We start from the raw sequence: 2,500 nt of genomic DNA, 5'->3' as shown, positions 1-2,500 counted from the left end.
CTTTTTTGCTAGACCAAACGTGTCCTTCAAACTCTCGAATCCACACACCTTGATGAATAGGATATGCAATCAATGCGTACACATAGTCTTTGTTTGCCACCTGTCTCCGATCTCAGATGATGGCTTTATGGGACTATGAAAACTTAGACTTTTAAGCCATTCCTGTCATCATTGAAAGAGTTCAACAAGACAGCGATAAAATTATGATCAGGAGCATCACATATTTCTGTGGCCTCAAGCTTTTGGCCTCAAATCCCACATCTAAAATGCCAACTTTTCTCAAAAGTTAACTGTTTTCTTTACTCACGTTTCGAAACGCATCCAAACTTTACCCAAGCAGAAGGCTTCATAGCTCAGGGGTTAGAGCACTGGTCTTGTAAACCAGGGGTCGTGAGTTCAAAGCTCACTGGGGCCTAACTTATTTATCCAGGCTAACTTGACTTTATTGCTTTTGGACAGAGTTTTCTGGGACCTTTAAGACCCAGAGTCCTCTGAAGATTCTTCTTTTCAACCCTGTGAATAGGAAGCCAAGAAGCTCCACCACAGAAGTGCTTCATGGGTGCATGTGGATATTCTTGTGGTTTTTCTATCCTTGAGGAAAAACATTCACCCTCGCCGTGAGTCTTTGAGCAACGAAATTTGGGATACTTAGCCCACAACACGGGTCAGGATGGCCGAGCGGTCTAAGGCGCTGCGTTCAGGTCGCAGTCTCCCCTGGAGGCGTGGGTTCGAATCCCACTTCTGACAGCAAAACTTTTCCTGGAAATGACGGCTTTATCATGGCAGCCACTGCCAAATGTGTACACCTGTAATAGACAAAAGGGTAACTTCAGTCACTCTTTTTTGCTAGACCAAACGTGTCCTTCAAACTCTCGAATCCACACACCTTGATGAATAGGATATGCAATCAATGCGTACACATAGTCTTTGTTTGCCACCTGTCTCCGATCTCAGATGATGGCTTTATGGGACTATGAAAACTTAGACTTTTAAGCCATTCCTGTCATCATTGAAAGAGTTCAACAAGACAGCGATAAAATTATGATCAGGAGCATCACATATTTCTGTGGCCTCAAGCTTTTGGCCTCAAATCCCACATCTAAAATGCCAACTTTTCTCAAAAGTTAACTGTTTTCTTTACTCACGTTTCGAAACGCATCCAAACTTTACCCAAGCAGAAGGCTTCATAGCTCAGGGGTTAGAGCACTGGTCTTGTAAACCAGGGGTCGTGAGTTCAAATCTCACTGGGGCTTAACTTATTTATCCAGGCTAACTTGACTTTATTGCTTTTGGACAGAGTTTTCTGGGACCTTTAAGACCCAGAGTCCTCTGAAGATTCTTCTTTTCAACCCTGTGAATAGGAAGCCAAGAAGCTCCACCACAGAAGTGCTTCATGGGTGCATGTGGATATTCTTGTGGTTTTTCTATCCTTGAGGAAAAACATTCACCCTTGCCGTGAGTCTTTGAGCAACGAAATTTGGGATACTTAGCCCACAACACGGGTCAGGATGGCCGAGCGGTCTAAGGCGCTGCGTTCAGGTCGCAGTCTCCCCTGGAGGCGTGGGTTCGAATCCCACTTCTGACAGCAAAACTTTTCCTGGAAATGACGGCTTTATCATGGCAGCCACTGCCAAATGTGTACACCTGTAATAGACAAAAGGGTAACTTCAGTCACTCTTTTTTGCTAGACCAAACGTGTCCTTCAAACTCTCGAATCCACACACCTTGATGAATAGGATATGCAATCAATGCGTACACATAGTCTTTGTTTGCCACCTGTCTCCGATCTCAGATGATGGCTTTATGGGACTATGAAAACTTAGACTTTTAAGCCATTCCTGTCATCATTGAAAGAGTTCAACAAGACAGCGATAAAATTATGATCAGGAGCATCACATATTTCTGTGGCCTCAAGCTTTTGGCCTCAAATCCCACATCTAAAATGCCAACTTTTCTCAAAAGTTAACTGTTTTCTTTACTCACGTTTCGAAACGCATCCAAACTTTACCCAAGCAGAAGGCTTCATAGCTCAGGGGTTAGAGCACTGGTCTTGTAAACCAGGGGTCGTGAGTTCAAAGCTCACTGGGGCCTAACTTATTTATCCAGGCTAACTTGACTTTATTGCTTTTGGACAGAGTTTTCTGGGACCTTTAAGACCCAGAGTCCTCTGAAGATTCTTCTTTTCAACCCTGTGAATAGGAAGCCAAGAAGCTCCACCACAGAAGTGCTTCATGGGTGCATGTGGATATTCTTGTGGTTTTTCTATCCTTGAGGAAAAACATTCACCCTTGCCGTGAGTCTTTGATCAACGAAATTTGGCATACTTAGCCCACAACACGGGTCAGGATGGCCGAGCGGACTAAGGCGCTGCGTTCAGGTCGCAGTCTCCCCTGGAGGCGTGGGTTCGAATCCCACTTCTGACAGCAAAACTTTTCCTGGAAATGACGGCTTTATCATGGCAGCCACTGCCAAATGTGTACACCTGTAATAGACAAAAGGG

At 44.5% G+C, this 2,500-nt stretch overlaps 4 non-coding genes across 4 annotated transcripts; all 4 read left to right on the top strand.

The window, feature by feature from the left end:
• Window positions 1–664: 664 nt before the first annotated feature.
• On the top strand, window positions 665–747 carry TRNAL-CAG (transfer RNA leucine (anticodon CAG)). The gene has a single exon. It is a non-coding gene; the product is annotated as a tRNA-Leu (tRNA).
• A 433-nt stretch (window positions 748–1,180) lies between these two features.
• TRNAT-UGU (transfer RNA threonine (anticodon UGU)) lies at window positions 1,181–1,253 on the top strand. The gene has a single exon. It is a non-coding gene; the product is annotated as a tRNA-Thr (tRNA).
• A 249-nt stretch (window positions 1,254–1,502) lies between these two features.
• On the top strand, window positions 1,503–1,585 carry TRNAL-CAG (transfer RNA leucine (anticodon CAG)). The gene has a single exon. It is a non-coding gene; the product is annotated as a tRNA-Leu (tRNA).
• A 755-nt stretch (window positions 1,586–2,340) lies between these two features.
• TRNAL-CAG (transfer RNA leucine (anticodon CAG)) lies at window positions 2,341–2,423 on the top strand. The gene has a single exon. It is a non-coding gene; the product is annotated as a tRNA-Leu (tRNA).
• The last annotated feature ends 77 nt before the right edge of the window (window positions 2,424–2,500 follow it).

Source organism: Engystomops pustulosus, chromosome 1 (genome assembly GCF_040894005.1).
Source record: "Engystomops pustulosus chromosome 1, aEngPut4.maternal, whole genome shotgun sequence".
NCBI lineage: Eukaryota > Metazoa > Chordata > Amphibia > Anura > Leptodactylidae > Engystomops > Engystomops pustulosus.
The sequence above is the reverse complement of the archived record's forward strand: the minus strand, read 5'-3'. Positions and strand labels throughout refer to the sequence as shown.